This window comes from Polypterus senegalus, chromosome 3 (genome assembly GCF_016835505.1).
Source record: "Polypterus senegalus isolate Bchr_013 chromosome 3, ASM1683550v1, whole genome shotgun sequence".
NCBI lineage: Eukaryota > Metazoa > Chordata > Cladistia > Polypteriformes > Polypteridae > Polypterus > Polypterus senegalus.
In genome coordinates this window covers 247,413,411-247,439,370 of record NC_053156.1, presented here as the reverse complement: position 1 = coordinate 247,439,370, position 25,960 = coordinate 247,413,411, and the positions used below count along the sequence as shown (strand labels likewise).

The 25,960-nt window shown below is 37.2% G+C and overlaps 1 protein-coding gene across 2 annotated transcripts in view; it reads right to left on the bottom strand.

Annotated features, from left to right (window-relative positions):
• Window positions 1-25,960, bottom strand: part of taf1b (TATA box binding protein (Tbp)-associated factor, RNA polymerase I, B) — a 203,337-nt gene that overhangs the window by 127,621 nt on the left and 49,756 nt on the right. The gene's annotated exons all lie outside the window — the stretch shown is intronic.

Below are 25,960 nucleotides of genomic sequence, written 5' to 3'. Positions count from 1 at the left end.
ATAATGTGCAAGGACTGAAGTGTCATCCTACATTTACCCAGATCGTTGTAGACACAGAACACACATGAAATGTATGTATCACAAAATATTATTTGCCCTGTACCACTGCATGCTCCCCAACCTGACCTGAAGCAATCCCAGGCCCCTCAAACCCAGATAAACAGACTTGAGATGGGAGAACTTCAACTGTGTTGGTGGGGTGCAAGGGTCAGCAATGTCAGTCCTGGAGAGCCGCAGTGGGTACAGGTTATCATTCCAACCCAATTGCTTAATTATAAACAAATCTTTTCCAATCTCAGATGTTATTTAATTTTATGGCTTGTTAATCTGCAATGTAAGGTGCTTATATCATAGATTTTTTTCCATTCCAAGGATATCATCAAAATGATTTGAAGCCTAAAACGCATACGTTTCAGTCTGTCACATTTTCAATGAAGTGTTTTAATAAATCAAACAGTACATGATGAACACAAAGAGATGTAAATCGAAACAATCTACAGTAAAATGGTGAACTGCTGACTGCTTTGTCATTTAAATCTTATTGCTAATTAAGGAGCCATTAAAACAGTGAATGTAGCTGTTTAAGATTGAAATAAGCAATTAAGGGTGGGGAACCTTAGCAAGTGAGACCACTAAAATGAAGCATCAAAATGTCACTTAAGCAATACGTGCTTCATCAGCAGTAACTAACTTTTCATTAAGAAACTGGGTTTGAACAAAAAACCTGCAGCCACTGCTACTCTTCGGGACTGACACTGCCCACCCCTGGTGGGGGGAATTGGAAAGCAGGCTGCTTGCTGCAACTGCTGATTGACACATTTGAAAAACAAAGATGCTGAGGAAGAGGTGAGAAGGAATTTCAACTTTTTTCATAGGCTCCAGGGATTCTAGAGTTAAGATGAAAGAATTCTGCTGGATCTACTATATCAATGCATTTGAGAATTCTAAAGACCTACATTAGGTCCCTGAACAGTAACTCTGCTTGAGACTAAACTGAGTTTACTCTCCAAGACGGTCAAAGTACAAAATGTCCTTAAGTCCTGAAAGGCACCCGGTTGCTCTCCCTCTGCATAGCTTTAAGTGCTGCTATGTCTTTCTAGTAACATAGTGATCCGAACTGTACACAATACCCCAGATCTGGTCACATTAATGCATTAAACAGTTTGGGTATAACATCTCTTTATTTATATTCAAAATGTCTTGGATGTCTTAAAAGTCTACTGAAAACAACTACACATTCCAGTTGTGAGATTGTTAAAGTGAACTACACACTTTATCAGATGTGTTCAAACATTATGGCTGCCGATTCAAAGGTTTTGTGATATCAGCAGTTAATGAAGATTAAAAAAAAAATCACTATGCCCCTAAAGACAATTATCTTTTTATCATACAGATTAAATGCTCCAATGAAAGACCACTAAAAGCTGGATTGTGGAGAAAAACAAATTGTATCAAGTCAGCAAGTTATTCTGTATTGCAACAATAAAAATCACAAGAGTCTAAACAAAATTGATGCATCGAAAGAAAAAAAAAAAAACAGAATTATGAAAAAAGCAGCCTGAATACAACCAACAAGCTGAAGCAGAACCATCAATTTCACGAAAGTGTGTTGACAGTAAAATAGTGTACTGCTTGAAAAATCAGTGTGTTTAGATGCATACACACAACCAAGTTAAATTGAATAAACCCATTTTAGGCATTTTAGCAATTTTGTTTTTTATTTATTTATTTTGTTTTTTTTTTTTTTATTTTATTAATTTTATTACAATCAATACATAGCAATCAATTTTACAAAAAAAAAAAAAGAATTATGCTAAGAACAGATCGATCCCCACCCTTGAGAGAGAGAGCAAGCCAAACGGTGTAAAATTTAAGGCTTTTAAAAATACCTAAATCAACAAATTCTCTGTGCTTTATAAATCATTTCAAAATATTACTGATTAGATCCTGCCATGTTTTGAAAAAGTCTGCACAGATCCTCTAACTGAGTATTTGATTTTTCCAATTTTAAATAATATAACACATCAGTTTCCCACTGACTTAAAGAGGAGAGTTTGGGTTCTTCCAGTTTATCAGAATAAGTCTGCGTGCCAACAGTGTAGTGAATGCAATCACAATTTGTTTGTCTTTCTCCACTTTAAGACCCTCTGGAAGAACCCCAAACACAGCTGTTAATGGGTTAGGAGGGATTGTGAGTCCAAGACTGTCTGAGAGGTAATTAAAAATTTTTGTCCAGAATAATGTTAATTTGGTGCAGGCCCAGAACATGTGACCTAGTGAGGCTGGGGCTTTTGCAGCGTTCACAGGTTGGATCATGCCCTGGAAACATTTTGAGAGTTTTAGTCGAGACAGATGTGCTCGATATATAATTTTGAGTTGTATAATTGTATGCTTTGCATATGGAGCTTGAGTGAATTCTCTGCATTGCTACTTTCCACTCCTTTTCTGATATATTAATTGAGAGGTCATTTTCCCAGTGTCCTCTTGGATCTTTGAAAGGAAGGGATTGTAAAAGGATTTTATATATTGTAGAGATGGAGTCTAACTCCTTGAAATTGAGCAATAATTTTTCCAGCGTGGATGAGGGTGCAAGATGAGGAAAATCTGGAAGGTTCTGTTTAACAAAGTTCCTGATTTGAAGATAGTGAAAGAAATTTGTAGCTGGAATGTTAAATTTGGAATGTAATTGTTCATAGGATGCAAAGACGTTGTCTATATAAAGATCTCTAAGCAAGTTAATTCCAAATTTTTCCAGATATTAAAACTGCATATGTTTGTGAGGGTTGAAAGAGGTGGTTCTTTTGCAGGGTGCCACAGAAAGAAGCTTCTCCGTCTTAAAATGCTTTCTACATTGGTTCCAGATTCTAAGTGAGTGGAGCACAATTGGGTTATTAGTGTATTGCCGATAACGTGTGTTTATTGGAGCACAAAGCAAGGAATACAAAGAAGTACTGCAGGATTTTACTTCTATTGCGGTCCATGCCTGTGTATGTTCTTCTATTTGTGTCCAGGTTCTTATCGACTGTATATTTGCCCAGTAATAAAACTGGAAGTTAGGTAGAGCCATGCCGCTTCTGCCTTTTGTCTTTGTAGGGTCGCTCTTTTGATGCGTGGATGTTTAGAATTCCAAATAAATGAGGTTATTGTTGAATCTAATTGCTTAAAGAACGATTTATTAATGTATATTGGTATGTTTTGAAATAAAAAGGAGCTTAGGAAGAATATTCATCTTAACAGTGTTAATTCTTCCAGCTAGTGTGAGATGAAGGGTTGACCATCTATGCAAGTCTTGTTTAATTTTTTCCATGCAGACATAAATTTTGTTGATAAAGAGCTTTATGTTTACTTGTGATGTTTACCCCGAGGTATTTAAACTGTTCTGCAATGATAAAAGGAAGGGTGTCTAATCTAATATTATATGCTTGCGAATTCACCGGAAAGAGTACACTTTTATTCAGATTAATTCTGAGACCAGAGAGCTTTTGAAATTCTGTGAGTGCTGCTAAGACTGCAGGCACAGAATTTTCTGGGTCCGATATATACAGTACCATGTCATCTGCATATAATGAGATTTTCTGTTCCAGTCCTTCTCTGCTAATCCCCTTTATCTGATCAGTATTTCGACAATGTATTGCCAGTGGTTCAATGGCAATTGCAAACAGCAGTGGTGACAAAGGGCATCCTTGTCTTGTGCCACGCTCTAGTTTAAAGTAGTCTGAGCAAATGTTATTGATGCAAACTGAAGCTTCTGGGTTAGTATACAGTAATTTAATCCATGCACAAATGTTGGGCCAAACCCAAACTTCTCCAAAATAGTAAAAGGTATTTCCATTCAATCATGTCGAATGCTTTTTCTGCATCCAATGATAATAATATTTCTGGGGTGTTTGATTTAGTTGGTGAGTATATTACATTAAACAGGCGTCAAGATTTGAAGATAAGTGTCGGCCCCTAATAAATCCAGTTTGGTCTTGTGATATTACTGAGGGGAGCACTTTCTCCATCCTTCTAGCTATGATTTTAGAGAGTATTTTAACGTCGTTATTCAGAAGTGAAATTGGTCTGTATGATGCACATTGTAATAAGTCCTTATTTTGTTTTGGAAAGACAGTGATTAGTGCTTGGCGAAAGGTTTGTGGAAGAGATTGGTTATCTCTGGCTTCTGTAAATGTTGCTAATAGGAGGGAGCTAGCTGAGCGGAGAATTTCTTGTAAAACTCTGCAGGGTAGCCGTCAGGGCCTGCTGCTTTTCCACCTTGGAGTGACTTTATAGCATCCAGTAATTCTGATAATGACAGAGGTTTATCGAGCTCCTCCACACTAATAGCGCCAATTTGTGGTATCTGTAATTTATCCAGAAATGCATTAGATTGTATATTGTCTTCTTTAAACTCAGTAGTATATAGGGATTTATAGTAGTCTCTAAAAGTGTACATTATATTTTTGTGTTCGATGATTTTATCTCCGTTCGTGTTAGTAATTACCGAGATTGCGCTATGCATCTTGCTTGTGAATTTGTTGCGCTAAAAGCTTATTAGCTTTCTCCATGTTCATAATAATGATGTCTGGATTTGTAAATTAGTTGTTCGGTTTCTTTAGTTGTCAAGAGGTTTAATTCTGAATGTAGAGCCTGCCTCCTCTTATGTAGAGTCTCGCTTGGTAGTCTGGCATGTTCTTCATCTATTTTAGTAATTTCGCTTTTATCTCTGCTACTTTCTTCGCTTCGGATTTATTTCTGTGGGAAAGATATGAGATAATCTGTCCTCTTAAGAAGGCCTTAAGAGTTTCCCAGAGTATTCCTGCAGAGATCTCAGGGATGTATTTGTCTCTAGAAAGAATTCAATTTGTTTGGATATAAATTCAGTACAATTCTCGTCAGCTAATAGAAGCGGATTGAGTCGCCATCTGGGGTGAGTGTATGGGGCTGTAGCTCCAAGATCATCGGAGCATGGTCTGAAATAACAATAGCATCGTATTTACAAGATTTAATCTTAGGCAAGAAGTTATTATCTATAAAGAAGTAATCAATCCTTGAGTAGCAATGATGTACTGGTGAGTAGAAAGAATATGTTCTTGAATTTGGGTTTAAAAACCTCCAGGGATCTGATAAGTTGTGATCAGTTATAAACTTTGTAATTATCTTTGCGGTGTTAGTTGCCGCTCCCCCTGTGGAGGAAGTCTTATCTAAAAGTGGATTTAGAACACAATTAAAGTCCCCAGCCATTATAAGTTTATGAGTGTTCAGATTGGGAATGGATGCAAATAAATTTTGTATAAATTCCTTATCATCAACATTAGGTGCATAAACATTTATCAAAATCATTTTACAGTTAGATAAGTCTCCCATGACCATCACATATCTCCCTTCAGGATCCAATACTACATCTGATGCTACAAATGGTACTGTTCTATGTATGAGAATTCCCACCCCTCTAGTTTTCTTTGTAAAACTAGAATGGAACATTTGGCCAGTCCAGTCTTTTTGCAGCCGGAACTGATCCTTACTTAGTAAGTGGGTTTCCTGTAAAAATACTATTTTAGCATTTAGACCTGTTAGGTGAGAAAGTACTTTCTTTCTCTTTAATTCGTGATTCAGGCCTTTAACATTCCAGCTTACGAAGTTAACTGTCCCATCATGGAGACACTGATTCTGAGTTTTTGGTGTCATATTATAGTCTTAACTGGAAGTGAAATAGTTTAGGTCTTAATTTCCTATTCCCCCAAGAGTTGTTGCCATGCAGCTTATTATTACGTTGATAGTTATAATTATAAAGATTGAGATGATAGATTAGGTATAGATCAAGCCTGCTCTCTTTCTCTTCCCCCCTTAACCCCCCACCCTCCCTTTTTGCCTCCCCAGGTGAGGCTAAAACCCACTTCATGCAGTCCCAGTCCTCTGACATACCCAGAGACAGAGCACGTCCAAAGCACATCAAGCCCCCATGCAGTGGCGCTTTAAGGTTAAAAGATAGAGATATCTGTTACCAATATAGTCTTTAAAAGAGGAAAAAGAAAAAAAAAAAGAAAAGAATTTTGCACTTAATATACTCACTGCACCAGCATAGGGTCTAACAATGGGTCCAAGGATTTCATCCCGATACCTAATGGCAGTCAAAGTGCTATTGTCTAGCCTGTAGAGGTCTGTGTGTCCCTCCATGGATATGCCTCCCCAGACCATCACTGACCCACCACCAAACTGGTCATGCTGAACAATGTTACAGGCAGCTTAACTTTCTCCACGGCTTCTCCAAACCCTTTTATGTCTGTCACATGTGCTCAGGGTGAACCTACTCTCATTTGAGATAAGCACAGGGTGCCAGTGGTGGACCTGCCAAGTTTGGTATTTGATGACAAAAGCCAATTTAGCTCCACGGTGCCGGGCAGTGAGCACAGGACCCATTAGAGAGGATGTCGGCCCCTCAGGCCACCCTCATGAACTCTGTTTCTGATTGTTTAGTCAGAGACATTCACACCAGTGGCCTGTTGGAGGTCATTTTGTAGGGCTCTGGCAGTACTAATTCTGTTCCTCCTTGCCAAAAGAAGCAGACGCCGGTCCTGCTGATAGGTTAAAGACCTTCTACTGCCCTATCTAGCTCTCCTAGTGTAACTGCCTGTCTCCTGTGTTCTCTTCCATGCCCTTGAGACTGTGCTGGGAGACGCAGCAAATCTTTTGGCAATGCCATGTATTGATGTGCATTCCTGGAGAAGTTGGACTACCTGTGCAACCTCTGTAGGGTCCAGGTATTGCCTCATGCTATTAGTAGTGACACTGACTGTAGCCAAATGCAAAACTAGTAAAAAAACAGAAGAGATAAGGAAGGAAAAATGTCAGTCGCCTACACCTGTTGAACCATTCCTGTTTTGGAGGTCATCTTATTGTTGCTCCTCTAGTGTAGCTGTTGTTAATTTCATTAACACCAAAGCAGCTGAAAGTGATTAACAACCCCCTCTGCTACTTAACTGACCAGATCAATATTCAAGAAGTTTAATTGACTTGATGCTATACTCTGATTAAAAGTGTTCCTTTAATTTTCTTGAGCAGTATATATATATATATATATATATATATATATATATATATATATATATATATATATACATACATATATACATATATACATACACATACACATATACATATAATCTTCATCAATTTTAGTGCATTAAGATGATATCCCCAGATAATAAACCCAGGTGATGGTGTTAAAGATGTGTCCAAAACAAGCATAACAAGTCTTAATGCAGTAATAGCAATAACAGCAAACCAAGGGTATGATATTGAACAGTCTCATTTAGGGTACACATGAAATAATTAGAAAAGAAAAAAGAGGAGGAAAACGTAACTAAGCACAATAAAACATAAACATTTAGCCCTAGTAATACTAAGTAATGATAAGTAATAAGTAAGTAATAATAATATAAGAATATGAGAATATATGCTGATAAAAAAACCCGTATTTTAAAAACAAATAGATCAGACAGTAGATTATTAATCCTAGCGTTATCATTTACCGCCATGACTCACAATTATGTATCAGAATAGTCCCGGGATCAGCTTTCTTAACTCATTTTCTGCCTCCTCCTTGCTAGCGAAGACATAGAAATGACCCTGCCATTCCACTTTCAGTTTTGCCGGATACAGGAGGCCGTATTTGACATTGGCTTGCCGTAGCAGCTGTTTATTATTATAGAATGCGGCGCGTTTAATAGCTGTTGCTGGAGAGAAGTCCGGGAAGACGCTAATGTGGCAGTCTTCATATATAATATCTTCCTTTTTTCCTGAGGAGTTCCATCACCTCTAACTTAAATGATAATCGTTCAAAACGAACTATAAAAGATCTTGGTCGGGGTCTGACGGTGTTTGATCCTGACGCTGTAAGCCGCTGCTATCTCAGATTCTGCTTTAAAGTCGCCCCCGATTATTTTAGAAAAAGTTCAGTTGCGTAATTTCACCGGTTTAAACTTTCTCGATTCTCCGGCAGGCCTTCAATTCTGACATTATACCTTCTATTCCCATCTTCTAAAGCAGCCAGTCTGTCTCCAAGTTTTTCTCCGAGTTTTTTACATTCCGAACTGACATTTACTGCTCTTTCCTCGCACAGGCAGCTAGATGTTCGGCTATTTCGATCCGATTCGTGAATGTCTCACTAAGATGCTCCAATCGATCAGCAAGCGTGCTCAGTTTAACTGAGTTTTTCTCAATGCGCTCTTCGATTTTACCCAGCACCTGTCGAAGTTCTAGTTGTACCTCTTGGCAGCCTTTCATTTGCCTGTTGGATTTCCTGTTTTAATTCCTGTTTCAGTCTCTCAAGTGCCTTTGCCGTTGCTTTCTCATTAGCCTTCTCTTTTTATATCTTGCTTGAGCTCAGCGAGCAACACTTTCAGTTCAGATAGCTGAAATGTGCCTTCTTGTGCCGTAGATGAAGCAGCAGACTCTGCTGAAGCGGTGTCCCGCTGCTCCAGTCCCGCTGCGAATTGCGTAACTGAAGCCGCGGACCTCCCGGCCTTTTCCAGTTTCAGGTAATCCACTCCAATCGGCGAGCTATCCACATCTGCACTCACGATCGCACCTTCGCTCCCCTTTTCGCTCTCAGCCGGCGACGATGTAGCGGACCGTGGTCCCGAGGAGTCTGTACTTTACTTCATCTGATCCAGGTCTGTCTCTGAGAGGCCGTATCTCGAACTAGGGCTTGCTGATCGCAGCCTGGATGCAGCTTTAGTCTTCGATTCTTTCGGACCCCCCTTCTTGTTGGCCATGTTTATATGTGTTTACATATACTGTAGCGGTCCCTCTCGGGTTGAATAAATACAGGATATCTCTGAATAATAAGCAAATAATATGAAAAATAGCACCACTGCTAGCGGAGCTCCACTTCAGACGTCCATCTCTCGCATCGGACGAGACCAACTCCAATTTTGTTTTTTAAATAATCCATGTTTACATGAGCAAGTGATCTTCTGGGGCATGTATAACGCTGCGTGTAGAACTCACACTATAACATAGCATAAGCACAAAAGCGGGAATGTGCGTGCGCACAAAAAAATCCAGATGCAGGAATCTGTGCGTACACAAACTTCCACATTCTTCCGCTACACAAATCCCAATCAGTGTGAAAAGTAACGCGCGTGCCTGCTCTCCCGCCCCAACTCCTCCCAGAATTATGCCTCTTTGAATATGCAAGTCAATATAAATTGCCCTTAAGCTCAGCCTTCTCTGAAAAGATAATGGGAAAAGCATGGAGTGAAAATATAAGAATTTCAGCGAATACCAAGTGGAGGTAAAGAAAAACTTACTATTTATTGGTTTAAACAGTGGTATAAACAAGAAAAGGAAGTTGATCGAGTGACATAGCGTGTCGGAGAAACTCAAAAGCTCAAGTTCACAAAGACGCACAGCGCCCAAAATAAAAAAAGAAGTTTTCAGATATCAAATTTGCCGTGAAAAGCCGAGTCGTAGCCCACCCTCTGAGTTACATATGAAAGCTTATTAGGGTACAGAGAAAAAAAAATTGGCACACAGTGGGGAAAAAGCACGAAATGTCAACTTTAATCTCAAAATTTCCACTTTAATCACGTACTTTATTTAGTCATTAAAGTAGAACATCATAAACTTCATCTTAAAATAATTTAATTTACTACTTTCTCAAATCCTATCGTAACTAAAGTAGCACGTTAAATGCTTTATTTTGTATTTGATCTTCTATGTGCTTTATGGGTGTGAATCACTACGTGCTTATCGGCTTTCTCTTCCTCCAACAGGACACAGAATCCATTACATTTGTAAAATTACAGCTCTCTGAATAATTAAAATACTGAGATGTATACTTCATATAATTTTCATGATGATAGAAGTTAAAGCATGTTATTAAACATGGGAACACGGTAGAGCAGTGATTGTGCGCAACCTTCGATGAAATAATTTACTGTAGCAGTCCTGTCTGTTTCAAACGTACTAATCCCCAATTCCTTCCTTTTCTTTCTCCAAATACGCAATCGCCACACAATCAGCTCTCTAATAGACGTTAAGCCACCTGTAAGCTTATACTGCCGATTCTTCAAAACTTTTAAGTAACATTGAAATATCTTCGTAGTACATGTTTAATTATTCTATCCTTCACACCAGTACCAGTGAAGCATACAGTGCGAGGCAGGAACAATCGGTGAAAGGAGCGCCAGGCCATGATCCCAAATGGTTATAAAAGAATGACTGACTGTGCAAGTAATTGAGATACGACTGCACTCATAAAGTCACAAAAAAAATAAAACTACACAGCTCTGAGCAACACAGGATTTATTTATTTGCGCAGTGAGATCAAAATGTTCCTTTTGTTTGAGAAAATACACTATGATCACAATTATATAACTTTGCTGAGTAGTCTCTTTAATAAAGTGAGCTTAATTAACAGAAACACACTTTAATAAAAATATTTTAAAAATATGCAAAACCATTTAACTAAACTGTATTATTTTAAAAACATTTGGACCTAACCACCTGCCAGGCAATAGCCTAGTTACAAAAGTCACAGCTTGCATCACTTGAACTAAAGCCATGGGTGTATCTGTTTCTAGTGCGTCATGTTTACTTATCAGTGTAATTAATTGTTATTTACAAGATACAGGAAGAAAGAATATTATGCACAACAATCCAGGACACTGCGATAAAATAAAGTACTTTAGGGAATGGCAAAGCTAGCCACACCTAGTCAGTAGACTGCCAGAAAATTAAATAGACTGGCCACACCTTGGCTAAAAGGTAATAAGTGCTGTAAAATAATTAGGAAACTCCCCTGTGTGGATAGTGATATAGCCACCATTTACCTTATAACTACAATACAGTTATTAACCAAATAAGCAGTACCCCAACCCCACCCCCCAAACATATGATGCCTAGTTGAGGCTCTTCAGATGCTTTCACATAATGGTGGTGCTTAAAATAGTGTTTTCTTAATTCCTACAAAACACTGACAAGTTAGTACAGTAGATAATAATTTAAATGGATAGGATCAAAAGTGATAAAACTTCCCAGCAATATTCCTTCATACAAGACATCAGATTTCACAGTGAGACAAAGGTTAGCCAAACAGAAGTAAAGACAATAGAACAAATAAAACTAAAGAGAATGACAAGAATAGATGATGCAGTAAGAGGTACAACAGAATAAAGAACACAAAATAATAGTTAACTTTCAGGATGTTTGTAGCCATATTGTCAGATATGTTAAGTTAAACTGTTACCAATTTACATCTTTCAAACTACCAAGTCAGTATTTTACAAACTATAGGAACTGACTTTAAACTTAACTTTTCTATCCTGCTCTAAAGTAGTTCAATCTTTCATATGCAGTACTCAGACTTATAGCCATCTAGCCCAGCTATTACAGCAACTAGCGGTTCAACTGATCTTCCAGGAGCTCAGCTATCAAGAATGCTTGTAGTTTTGGCATTTAATTGAATATTAGTATATCCATTAAAACATGCAATAAAGATTCCAGATTGAAAGGTTGACATAACACTTCTTACCATGCTATCCTTTGACTTGTGTGCAGTGTGCAAACCACCTATGTCCAGTTTTGATGTTTGCCATGGATGTTACAGACTGTATTACAGTTAAATACTGTAGTATTAACACAGTTTAGAGATGGTGGGAAAAACTTAAATTAGAGAATAAAATGAGGACATTTTTGGTCTAAATGAAAAATGGATTTGTTTAGTATCTAAATTTTACAAATCATATTACAATGAATGAAACAAGGACCAATCAAAGATGTAGTTAATACTATTTCCTACACATTTATATTTTTTAATCAAATCACTTTAACATAAACACCCTTCTGGTACCTAATTCAGACAGCCATATGAGCCAAAACTCACTGTACATCAGTCCCTCATACGAGGCAAGACTTCAAAAAGATTAACAGATGTCCAGCATGTTTATTTTAGAATAGCATTAATGAATTATTGACAATTTCTGAAAAAGCTTTCGACTGTCAGAGATCTTTTAAAATTTTAAGTAAATATTATTGTGCTTTTCCAATGCTATGGAGGATGATTTTTTTCAACCAAGTAAAATTTGATGATGAAAATAACAGTAATTACTAAGTGCAGGAAAACACAGCAAGGCACATGATGAAGAATCTGAACATTAATTCCTTTTCAGGGGTAATCAAGAAAGTATAGTTCAATTACTTTTTGTTTTCTATCATTGTCTTACAGTACATACTGTATATTTGTTAATTAGTAATAAAACTGGACAGTAAGGAGTATCATGCATCCTATTTTTGGTGCTTACAAAGCAATCTTTTATATATGGGGCTATTTTGCATTACAGATAAACAAACTGACAATTGCATCAAATTAAAAAAAGTGATTTGTTAACCTATATAGCATAATACATAAAGGGATACTCTGAAAAGGAATATCATAAGCTTGTAATAAAACTCATTCTAAAAATATTAATTCTCTCTAATAATGTGTAATGTACATTCAGATCAAATACCATTTATGGGTTGACACAGGGCCTTTCAGTAATCACTGTAATTCACCAGTGTTCAAATACACATTATACTGTATATGAATTACACTCAGAAGATGTCTTAAGTCCTCAAAAACCAAACCTTCTCACCAATTTGATCCCAGAATATGTATTTGGCTAGGCATCTGGTATGTTGATTCTGAACATTATATATATATATATATATATATATATATATATATATATATATATATATATATATATATATATAAACTGCTCAAAAAATTAAAGGAACACTTTGAAAACACATCAGATGTCAATGGGAAAAAGAAATCCTCCTGGATATCTATACTGATATAGACTGGGTAATGTGTTAGGAACGAAAGGATGCCACATTGTTTGATGGAAATGAAAATGATCAACCTACAGAGCCCTGAAGTCAAAGACGCCCCAAATATCAGAGTGAAAAAATTATGTGGCAGGCTAGTCCATTTTGCCAAAATTTAATTGCAGCAACTCAAAATTGTATGCAGCACTTTGTATGGCCCCTGTGTTCTTGTATACATGCCTGACAACATCGGTGCATGCTTCTAATGAGATGACAGATGGTGTTGTGGGGGATCTCCTCCCAGATCTGGACCAGGGCATCACTGAGCTCCTGGACAGTCTGAGGTGCAACCTGGTGGCATTGGATGGACCAAAACATAATGTCCCAGAGGTGTTCTATTGGATTTAGGTCAGGAAAGTGTGGTGGCCAGTCAATGGTATCAATTCCTTCATCCTCCAGTAACTGCCTGCATACTCTCACCACATGAGGCCAGGAATTGTCGTGCACCAGGAGCCACTGTACCAGCATAGCGTCTGACAATGGGTCCAAGGATTTCATCCTGATACCTAATGGCAGCCAAGGTGCCTTTGTCAAGCCTGTAGTGGTCTGTGCGACCCTCCATGGATATGCCTCCCCAGACAATCATTAACCCACCACCAAACTGCTCATGCTGAATGATGTTACAGGCAGCATAATGTTCTCCATGGCTTCTCCAGACCCTTTCACTTCTGTTACGTGCTCAGGGTGAACCTGCTCTCATCTGTAAAAAGCACAGGGCACCAGTGGTGCATCTGCCAATTCTGGTATTCTATGGCGAATGCCAATCGAGCTGCATGCTGCTGGGCAGTGAGCTCAGGGCCAATTAGAGGACATGGGGCCCTTGGGTCACCCTCATGAAGTCTTTCTGGTTGTTTGGTCATTTGTAGGGCTCTGGCAGTGCTCATCCTGTTCCTCCTTGCCCAAAGGAGCAGATACTGGTCCTGCTGATGGGTTATGGACCTTCTATGGCCCTCTCCAGCTCTCCTAGAGTAACTGCTTGTCTCCTAGAATCTCCTCCATGCCCTTGAGACTGTGCAGGGAGACACAGCAAACCTTCTGGCAATGACACGTATTGATGTGCAATCCTGGAGAAATTGGACTACCTGTGCAACCTCTGTAGGGTCCAGGTATCGCCTCATGCTACCAGTAGTGACACTGACTGTAGCCAAATGCAAAACTAGTGAAGAAACAGTCAGAAAAGATGAGGAGGGAAAAATGTCAGTGGCCTCCACCTGTTAAACCATTCCTGTTTTGGGGGTCATCTCATTGTTGCCCTCTAGTGCATCTGTTGTTAATTTCATTAACACCACAGCAGCTGAAACTGATTAACACCCCTCTGCTACTTAACTGAACAGATTAATATCCCATAAGTTTAATTGATTTTATACTATACTCTGATTAAAAAGTGTTCCTTTAATTCTTTTGAGCAGTGTGTATATATATATATATATATATATATGTAAGAGCCATTTTCCTAGATCTATAAAATGTATGAATATTTACTAGATGATAATGCGTAAAATATGGGAGGTTCCTAAAACCCCCGTGAATAGAATCGAGTTGGTATTTTCCTGTCATTTCTTAATAGTTTTTGAGTAAACAATGTTTTTTAGTAAGTGTTTTGCCTTGCCCTGTGTAAGGTATAGAGGCATACGGTTTTTTAACCGTGTCCTTGAAAGAATTCTTTTTATGCTCGCGTTAGCTATGCACGGTACTGAGCCTGGCGCATATCTAAGTGCCAATGGCCTAAGGGTCTTTTGAGTGTAAAGTAACTCGTAAATTAAAAGATCTAAGTTTTGAATCGTATGTTTAAAGCATACAGAAGAAGAAATAAATAACCTTTAAGTACAGAAGTAACCAAAGCTTCATAAGAAAAACTAAGTTTATAGAAGATACATTTTTCCTTTTTTTTTGGCTTTATTCTTTGTGTGTAACTATTTTTCTTTTTATTCTTGTATGGATTATTTGCCTTTAACTTTCACTAAATATTTTTAAAAACGAACTTTTGGACTGAGAGATTTCTTCGACACGTGTCTTACCCGTGCCTGACTTCACCTTACGCAAAGCGGCTACACTAAAGTTAAAAAAGCTGCCTGAAGTTTTGAAACCTGCTTAAGATCTGAACCTGCCTAGGACTGAAAGTTTAAAACTGCCTTGGATCATAAAAGAAAGCAAGCTTGCATTTTTAACGCCATGGCATCTGAGTCCGGGAGCCAGAGAACATTTCGAACCCCCATTGAAAGCAACAGTGGTGTGAGTGGAAGTCACAACGAACAGGATGTTTCAATGGAAGATCATCTTGATGATGACATAAAGCCATCCAATTCATTAACATCTAAACTTCAGTCTGAAATGGACTACAAATACAAACAATTATCTATTACAATGAAGACTGTAAAGGATTTAAAAAAATGTGAATTTTATTGAGAATCTGTAAAATCGATCATCGAGAACTCGTTCTTTAACCTGAGAATGGAATATAAAAGGTTAAATGACAAACTCTTATCCTTCCAGAGTAACGAAGATACACGGAAATGCTACAAAAAGACTTTGATGCTAAAATGGAAACTTTTCGCACATTTTCGGAAAATACGATAGAATGGGTTTTTGAAGTACGTCAAAATATAAGCCTCAGCCAGTAGCCTGAGTTTTCGGCTAATCAATTCAAGGATTACAGAACGACGAATGACTTTCCTGAAGTCTCTCCAGAAGATAGTGTCTCACAGGTTTCCATTCAAAGTAAAAGTCATATAAGTTCGGCTGTAAATTCAGCCAAAGCCTCCCAAATCGCCACAAAATCTAAACGTAGTACAAGTTCAGCCGGGACTTCTATGAGCGCCATCAGATCTCAAGAGGCAGCACACGCCGTGCTGTTGACTAAAGCGGAGAACCAAAGAAATCAACAAGCTCTAGATTTGGAAGAAATGCAGTTAAAAGCTAAGAGAAAAGCTGAGGAAATGCAGAGAAAAGCTGAAGAAGCTCAATTGAAATCTAAAAGAGAAGCTGAAGAAGCTCAGCTAAAAGCTAAAAGAGATCAATTGGCTTTAGAGGCAGCTATTGCAGAATCCGAAGCAAAATTAAAAGCACTTAAAGGGCGCAATCGCAGTCCAAATAGACTGAGTCAGAAACCAGATGTGAAATTTGAAAAGTCGTCGGATGCGAAGTTATAACTTTACAAATGCGAATGAAAGTAAAAATAAACCTCTTCAATAATCGCTTTACGATAAGTGCTACGATCAACAGAAACAACAACAGTATAAGACACAAGCGCCTTATGTGCCAAACAAAAATATCCCAATATTTGACGGCGATCCCTTGAAATATGTGGACTTTATAAGTGCATTTGACCAAGCTATCGATGAGGCAAGGAACCCGCAAGATAAATTGGACCTATTAGCACAGTTTACTAAAGGTTCACCTCACGAGATTGTTAAAAACTGTAAACACTTGTCACCGTTAGAAGGTTATCAAAAGGCCAGAAAGAAACTTGAAAGTCTCTATGGAAACCAGCTACAGAAAGCCGATGTCTATATGAGAAAAGCCAAAGGGCGATCGCAAATAAAGCCAAACGATGGAGAAGAACAGAGCAATACTGCGAACTTTCTTGGCGAATGTATAAATATTATGCCCAACTTACAAAGCGGACAACAATTTGAAAGTAAGGATAACCTTCCTACTAAAGTCTCCAAACCTCCTCAAGACCTACTAGCACCGTGGCATTGCAAAGTACAGAGTATTGAAAGTACGGAGAGCAGGCGAACACCTCTCGCCGATCCAGTGAACTTTCTTAACGAACAGCCAACATCAGCTTTAGATCCCGCATACAGCTCAGCTCCACAAAGCCATACCTTCAAGAAGGAAAAGGACAAAACTGACCAAGAGAAGAATCTTTTGAAAGACGTCCTGAGAGAAAGCAGTTTTGTTACAAACTTTTCTGCAGCGGACGAAAAAATGGATACAGACACCTCAGTCAAAGCGGCGGAGACGGCTGGACGTACAAGCAGTAAGCACTGTCTTTTTTGCAATGAAAATCACGATCTTAACGAATGCAGTGGAATTCAGACACTAACTTACGAAAGTAAAATTGACTTTTTGAAATCTAAAGACTTATGCTTTAAGTGCCTTAAACAAGGACATTTTAGTAAAGTCTGTGAAGAAAAGATTAAATGCGAAATATGCTCTCAGTTACATCCAGTAATTCTGCATATGAATACGGAACAAGGGACCGGCGATACAGCCGCACCTCCTAAAAAGGAAAACGTTATGTCGGAAGAGAAAACATTTCTTTTGCCCATATTTCTGTTGAACCAATAGAGACTTGTTCTGATACCAGGGCCGGTAAAGAGTGTGTCTTAGCTGTGACTCCAGTTCAAGTTAAGTCTGAAACGAATGAAAAATGTGTAGAAACATATGATCTAAAAGTCTCTGACAGCTCAGCTACATTTGGAACTGAAAGTCTGCAAAAGCAGTTAAATCTTTCAGGAAGAAAGTCTCACATCTACATCAGCACTGTAGAAAGAGACACAGTAAATAGTCAGAAATTAGTAAAGTGTACAATCTTAACGGAGTTACAAGTCTGTGAGATAGAAGAAAATACATTTTTTGATACACCAAAAGTGTACACACTGAACTCTGTAACAGTGAGAAGGGAGAACATTCCTAAAGAAAAAGAAAGACTGCAAACATGTTCAGTCAATTGTGTAACAATAAAGCAAGTAGAGCAAATGCTACTCAAGCAATACAATATAGACTTTCCAGAACGCTACTGTGAAGAAAAAGAGGAAATGTCACAGGAAGACATTAAATTCATACGCATAGCCTCAGATACTGCAAGTCTAGTGAACGGACATTATTGCATTAATCTACCCCTTAAAGATGAAACACTTAAGGTACCAAACAATCGTTGTATTGCAAAACAACGTGCTATAGGACTTAAAATGAAACTTACAAGATACCAGACGTTTCATGAGGATAATAAAGCGTTCATGAAAGACATTTTAGACAAACGTTATGCCATAAAGGTACCCACTGAACAGCGGACCCTCGAAAATGAAAAAATATGGTACATCCCTCATCATGGAGTATACCATCCAAAGAAAAACAAAATAAGAGTAGTGTTTGATTGTACAGCCACCTATCAAGGTTTTTGTCTAAATGAACAGTTGTTGAAAGGACCTGATTTAACTAATACACTCATTGGAGTTCTTACAAGATTCAGAGAGGAACCAATCGCTCTCATGGCACCATTTAAATCTGTCACTATACCAAGATTAGAACTTACAGCAGCAGTGATTGCAGTCAAAATGGACAAAATGTTAAAACGTGAACTGCAGATTCCCCTGCAAGAGGCAATCTTTTGGACTGACAGCACCGCAGTACTAAGGTACATCGCAAATGAAAGTGCACGCTACAAAACCTTTGTTGCCAACAGAATCGCAGTGATAAGAGAGCACACGCAACCCTCGCAATAGAGGTACGGCTCATCTGCGCAAAATCCTGTGGATCAGGCATCAAGAGTTTTAACAATAGAAAGCTTCATTAAAAGTAAGACTTGGATACAAAGCCCGAATTTCCTATTACAGCCAGAGCACGAATGGCCTAAGAGACTGGATGAGGTGGACTTGTCTACTAGCGACGATCCGGAAATCAAAAGTGTATTGAGGCTCAGCAAATCAGCAATGCCAGAAGAGGCAAACCACCCTGCAACCATTCAGAAGAATTCACATATTGCCACTCTCATTATGCTACAAGTTCATAAAGAAATTGGACATTGTGGGTGTAATTACAAGATGCTACAACCTGAAACTCCTGGGTAAAGACAATGCCAATTGCAAAAGGGGCAGTTAGAAGAGTTTGTGTGCAGATCCAGACCAGCACACTGGACAGACTTGTGAACAAACTGTGCCTGCTCCAGGAGGCGTCAAATAATTAAAATGACTCATCTTCTTTGTATGCCTAATTTTAAAGCCTTTTAAATTTAGTGCTTGTGTTTTTACATTAGAGTTTAAGCTATAAAGTTTCCTAAACTTAATATTTGTGTTTTTATAGTAGAAACTAAGTTAAGCTTCTTAAGGTTTGTTTTACGTTTGGTAAAGTAATGAAGGCTCTTAAGTAAAGTTAAGTAATTGATTTCTGCCCTAGAATAAACAATTAGGGGCCGGATGTGTAAGAGCCATTTTCCTAGTTCTATAAAATGTATGAATATTTACTAGATGATAATGTGTAAAATATGGGAGGTTCCTAAAACCCCTGTGAATAGAACTGAGTTGGTATTTTCCTGTCATTTCTTAACAGTTTTTGAGTAAACAATGTTTTTTAGTAAGTGTTTTGCCTTGCCTTGTGTAAGGTATAGAGGCATACGTTTTTTTAACCGTGTCCTTGAAAGAATTCTTTTTATGCTCGCGTTCGTGCTTATGCACGTACTGAGCCTGGCGCATATCTAAGTGCCAATGGCCTAAGGGTCTTTTGAGTGTAAAGTAACTCGTAAATTAAAAGATCTAAGTTTTGAATCGTATGTTTAAAGCATACAGAAGAAGAAATAAATAACCTTTAAGTACAGAAGTAACCAAAGCTTCATAAGAAAAACTAAGTTTATAGAAGATACATTTTTCCTTTTTTTTTGGCTTTATTCTTTGTGTGTAACTATTTTTCTTTTTATTCTTGTATGGATTATTTGCCTTTAACTTTCACTAAATATTTTTAAAAACGAACTTTTGGACTGAGAGATTTCTTCGACACGTGCCTTACCCGTGCCTGACTTCACCTTACGCAAAGCGGCTACAAAATATATATATATATATATATATATATATATATATATATATATATATATATATATATATATATATATATACTGCTCAAGAAAATTAAAGGAACACTTTTTAATCAGAGTATAGCATCAAGTCAATTAAACTTCTTGAATATTGATCTGGTCAGTTAAGTAGCAGAGGGGGTTGTTAATCACTTTCAGCTGCTTTGGTGTTAATGAAATTAACAACAGCTACACTAGAGGAGCAACAATAAGATGACCTCCAAAACAGGAATGGTTCAACAGGTGTAGGCGACTGACATTTTTCCTTCCTTATCTCTTCTGTTTTTTTACTAGTTTTGCATTTGGCTACAGTCAGTGTCACTACTAATAGCATGAGGCAATATCTGGACCCTACAGAGGTTGCACAGGTAGTCCAACTTCTCCAGGAATGCACATCAATACATGGCATTGCCAAAAGATTTGCTGCGTCTCCCAGCACAGTCTCAAGGGCATGGAAGAGAACACAGGAGACAGGCAGTTACACTAGGAGAGCTAGATAGGGCAGTAGAAGGTCTTTAACCTATCAGCAGGACCGGCGTCTGCTCCTTTTGGCAAGGAGGAACAGAATTAGTACTGCCAGAGCCCTACAAAATGACCTCCAACAGGCCACTGGTGTGAATGTCTCTGACTAAACAATCAGAAACAGAGTTCATGAGGGTGGCCTGAGGGGCCGACATCCTCTAATGGGTCCTGTGCTCACTGCCCGGCACCGTGGAGCTAAATTGGCTATTGTCATCAAATACCAAACTTGGCAGGTCCACCACTGGCACCCTGTGCTTATCTCAAATGAGAGTAGGTTCACCCTGAGCACATGTGACAGACATAAAAGGGTTTGGAGAAGCCGTGGAGAAAGTTAAGCTGCCTGTAACATTGTTCAGCATGACCAGTTTGGTGGTGGGTCAGTGATGGTCTGGGGAGGCATATCCATGGAGGGACACACAGACCTCTACAGGCTAGACAATAGCACTTTGACTGCCATTAGGTATCGGGATGAAATCCTTGGACCCATTGTTAGACCCTATGCTGGTGCAGTGAGTCCTGGGTTCCTAATGGTGCACGACAATGCTTGGCCTCATGTGGCGAGAGTATGCAAGTAGCTCCTGGAGGATGAAGGAATTGATACCACTGACTGGTCCCCGCACTTGCTTGACCTAAATCCAACAGAACACCTCTGGGACATTATGTTTCGGTCTATCCGAAACCGCCAGGTTGCACCAAAGACTGTCCAGGAGCTCAGTGATGCCCTGGTCCAGATGTGAGAGGAGATCCCCCAGGACACCATCCGTCATCTCATTAGGAGCATGCCCCAACATTGTCAGGCATGCATGCATACAAGCACATGGGGGCCATACAAACTACTGAATATGACTTGGAGTTGCTGCAATGAAATTTCGCCAAAATAGAGTAGCCTGCCGCATCATTTTTTCATTTTGATTTTCAGAGTGTCTTTGAATTCAGTCCTCTGTAGGTTGATAATTTTCATTTCCATCAAACAATGGGGCATCCTTTCATTCCTACCACATCGCCAAGTCGATATCTGCAGAGAAATCCAGCAGGATTTTTTCCCATTGAGATCTGATGTGTTTTCAAAGTGCAGTTTATTTATATATTGCATATAGTATATGTTTAAGGTTGATGGAGTTACAGTTTACAAGGAAGGAAAAAAGTAATAAAAAATAAAGGGGAAAAAGATATTTCATAAAATGGGAATAGCATTTTCATGATATTGATGCTTAAGAAGAAATAGTAAATACAAGAAACAGTCTGAATTTTAATATATGAAGAAAAATTATTGAAACCTAACATTTTTGTATACAGTAAGCAGCAGAGAATAGTACTCTGTCGATGGTTGATGGTGACACTCTCTTAACAAAACAGAAAAGTTTTGATAAATTAATGATTGTGATTCTAAAGTCCACACTGGTAGGCTATGATGGAGTGAATCAAGCGCCAACTGCTGTATTTTGAACTTGTTGTCTGGCGTTACAATTTAACATTCTTCCTGTTAAAAAATTAGAGTCGATGAATAAAAGACAGTTGACTTTAGAAATCTGACAAGGAGATCATGTTACATAAATGTTACCGTTGGTATCAAGCAAGATTCAAAGTTCATGTTACTGTTAAGTGCAGTTTGTTCAGAGAGGATAACAGAATAATTTCAAGGCATTCAATACAAAATGTAAAAGAGATGTATGGTAGATCGAGCAACAGAGTTTTAAGTATGTTGTGTAAATTTATCCAAATTCTGCTGTGCCAGAGTCATCAGTATGTTTCTGTTTGGCATGCTATGTTGATGCTTTTGTAAACCAGGATCATTTGGGGCCCATGAAAGTTTTTTTGGCCCCAAGTCATTCTTTAATAACGTACACAACATACTTTTTTTTAATTGTATGAAAATAATGTGGAGTCCATAAACATCATGCATCTGTAAAATCAGGCACAAATAGAGTCTGAAAATGGTAGGTGTTTAACTGATGTTAAAAAGATACATAAGGTGAATGAAAAAAAAATTTAATGAAACTACATAATTAATTCTAGGTTTGTAGCTTCAATGCTACTGCACTTGAATTTTAACTTGGGGTTGCAGGTATCACACCTATTTAACAATTCCATTTGGTTACCTTAAAAGTTCATTTCACATTGCTCTTTCAAGACAAAAAAATAGTCTCTAATTATTGCCACATTTGTTGAGCAGGTTAGGAATAGCTTAAGGAACTAAAATAAACTAAATTTTCTCCATCCTTCCTTTATTGTTACAGAAAAATTTAAAACAGGACCTAAATACTGTATACAGGTTTTTAATTGCGCCTCATTGCTTTTGGCACTATGCGTGAAGTTAGCAGAATGTGATTTTAAAGCTATTATAATAATAAAATGCATATGAGAAATATATCAAGGATTTTGCCTACTGCAATTGATGCCTAACAGCTTTAGCATAAAGCAATATTAAGTCAGAAAACTCAAGTTTAAAGAGTGAATTGAAATAGGATTAGGAACAGAATAATACTTGAGACCAGTATTTAAAAATCTTTTCTTAGCACAACCAAAAATTAAGGTAGAAAAATCTATCATAAGATGTATTTTTGTTGTTATAAAATGATTTGTTTAAGAAGCAGAAGCCTTACAATTTTTAATGACAATGCAAGTTAACCATTCAAAACAACTAACAGGTATAAGCAAAATAGTTGTTAGAAGTAATTTGGAAAAAGTGATCTGATAAAATACTGCAATAATACACAGGAGGTATGGAGTAATACAATGCTGAAATTGGCATGAGTTAAAACAACCATTCATTTACATTTGAATGTCAACCTTTTTTTTAAATATTTGAACTACATTTGAATAGTGAAATATAATCTGACAGCCCCAGTATGTACTATTAAAAGGTTCCAGCCATGACTCAGCTAATGAGAAACATAAAATAAAGAAATTAAGCATTGAATTTTGGTTAGTTATAATATTCAAAATGAGCTGTCCCATATGGTGGGCAACATATTAAAGTCACAATTCCTAGTTTGTCACTATAATTATGTTTTAGCTGGTAAGTCCCAAGTAAATTTAATTTTTATCCAAATGTGCATTTGTAAACATATTATGCTAAAATAGAAATTTGAACAAACTGAGCAATTTCATCATTGATCATTTTTTACCTTCATTAACACCATCAGCAACTGATCTGCAATTAGACTATCCCATTATTGCTACCAATAGAATTGTACTGCAGATTAGTTTACAATATTTATTTCCTGTTTTGTTTTCTCTTATGCTATGTTAATTATAGCATGAATTTACAAATTTAACTGAGTAACTTTAGTTATTCTACACAACAATAAATCATGGCACTCAGTTCATAACTTTTGACATGAATCATGTTCAAATTAAAGTAGCCAGAATTAATGAGCTTGAAAAAGTTAAACTTACAAAATATTAAAATTTGAAGGTTTTTATGTCTGAGTATGATTAAGAATATAAGGCTGCACTACAATGAATTGTGGCTACAAACACAAACATCGAACGCATATGGAAACAAAAGGTTAATATTTTAGTAAAACACAAAAGACAAGAGAGATCTTATGCCATGCATACCCTGTCATTTTATACTTCACACATCACTGCGTATTCTCTACAGGTAAAGTCATTATTGTTCCAGATAAAGCAAGATTAATATAGCATAAATAAAGAGGCTCAAATGTTGCATTGATGCTCTTGTTTAGTTGACTAAGGGAGATTCCGTTTACATTTTATTTTCTCAAATTGCTCAAGGTATAGATGCCCTCTTGATCTGTATGTTAAATCTTTAAACACAGTGTTGACCATTCACAGAAAACCAGAAGACCTAAAGCTGAATGATGAAAAGTAAAGTAAAAGAATTAATGATTACTTTACGAATGGAAGGATATAAAACTGAAATGTGATACATCTGTATAATGCTTTCCTGTGCCCTTTTTAAACCACCTTGATGTAAAACATAGAAACATGAATACTGTAGATATCACTCAAGATTTAAATTCTCTCTGCAGGGAATAAAGCAGCACCACTTTCTTAAAAGGCTAAATCTGGATTATGCAGGGTGGAACTGCTTATCCTTTTATTGCTAGTACTTGACTTTACATTACTCATGTGGTCTTCCTCAAGCAAACAACAATGAGCACAGCTTGCTGTACACTTGGCTGAGTACTTTCTTATCCTTTAATAACCATTTTTAAATTGCTCTGATAATACAAACCACAAACTGAATCCTTCCTGGCAAGAAGGATTATGCTTATACTGTGTCTGGAAGTCTTAGCTAACTAATAAACAAAATAACCAATGAAAAAAAAATGTTGAACACTATTTTATGTTTTTGTTTTTTTTTTTTTTTTAATTTCTTTAAATATGTTTAGACAGAACATTGCTACACTGAAAAAACACTAATATTTCATTCTATTTTTTCATCTTAACAGAAAAACAATAATTTTACACTACTGCTTTAAAGAATTATTAAAATTATTTCACTAGATGGAACAATCAATACTGGTCAAAAAAAAGTTATATACATGATTAATGGAATGAAAACCATTTGTTTATTAAAGTTCCAAAATAGATTTACAGTTTTTTCTTTTTGTTTTTTTTTTTCAAAATGTTAGGATTAATGTTAGTCTGCATGTAAATATAGTGGCAGTCAGCATACACAGCAAATACTTTGTAGGGCATGTTGCTACTTAGCAAAGTATAACATTTACATTAAAGATCTAGTTGTTCAAATTACTAACCATAAATAATTCTTAATGAATTCCCATTCTTTTAGTTATAGCTCTCAAACATCTAATACATAAATATAAAAATAGATACACACTTGATTCTGGAGTATTAATTTATATTTTTAAATCCTAAACTACTTATTTATCTTAATTATTCTCAGGGTAACTCATCCCCATCCCCTTGCTGCTCTTTTTTGTGGTACAAGGGGCTATTAATGCTACAAAGAGTATCTAACAGATGTTAAATACTTGATAAAAAAGATTATGGTAAGGATTACACAATAAAAAAAAATTATGAGCAGAGTCCAAAAAGACTTTTTCTCACATGGGGTGAACAGACCGTGATCACTGGCAAAATATAAAGAGGAGCATTTCCTTGTCAGACAAGCTCAGATGATGTACATATTTTAAGTATGGCAATAAGGTTTGAATTAACCTATTCTGCTCAAAATACCATTCAGTATGACGAAAGGGCAAATATACATAATCCATACCACAGAAATTCATAATCTGTTTAGAGATATAACCACTAGGTTTTACCCTTGTTTCACTGTAAGTGATGGTAGATGTACAATATACTAGTATTCACACATTTTCAACTTGCTATGTGCTATTAGAGTTCCTTGTAAGTCACACTTAAAAATAATATTTTGTGGAGTGCAGATATTAATTATCATGTTTAGGTTAACACCAAAATAATATGCTATATGCACTGATCACAATTTGCCACTCAACCTTTCCCCAGGAGTCTCAGGTTTTTGTGTCATTGTCCAAACTCATGCAGTTATTTTTAATAGTGACACTAAATTCATTATTTTAATTAATTTATTTCATCAGTAGCTAATCTCAGTACAGAGATGCAGGGAGTCAAATCCTACCCCAAATACACCAAGTACAAAGAAGCATCCAGTCCTGACTGGAGCGCCATCCTATTACAGAGGACACTTACTCAACCACATTCATAAAATGGCCAATCATGTTCCACCAATTAACATAAACTATGTGCACCTTTGGGGTGTGGGAGGAAACTGGATTGATCTAGGTAAATCCATATGAACATGAGAAGAATATG